Here is a 252-nt window from a genome sequence, read left to right on the forward strand (position 1 = left end):
TGTCCATAATAAACACACTATTATTGGCATTGTAGTCAGGATATTGTTCATTCTAATCAACTGAATCAGGGCATAACAGGGATATTTGCTGAGACACATTCTGCAAAGGTTATAAAATTTTGCAATATCTTCCTTCATTTACATAGCCTTGAAATGCAAACACGTGATCCGTAGTTATCTTATTTGTGACATAAGTGTTACACTGAAATGCTTCCACACAGGTAGACTTACATTTTCTTGCATACAAGCACG

The 252-nt window shown here is 35.3% G+C and overlaps 1 protein-coding gene across 1 annotated transcript in view; it reads left to right on the plus strand.

The window, feature by feature from the left end:
• LOC119587727 (carbonic anhydrase-related protein 10-like) overlaps nt 1-252 on the plus strand; it is a gene marked incomplete in the record, with an annotated part of 109,413 nt that overhangs the window by 92,988 nt on the left and 16,173 nt on the right.

Source organism: Penaeus monodon, chromosome 23 (genome assembly GCF_015228065.2).
Source record: "Penaeus monodon isolate SGIC_2016 chromosome 23, NSTDA_Pmon_1, whole genome shotgun sequence".
In the NCBI taxonomy this organism is placed as follows: domain Eukaryota; kingdom Metazoa; phylum Arthropoda; class Malacostraca; order Decapoda; family Penaeidae; genus Penaeus; species Penaeus monodon.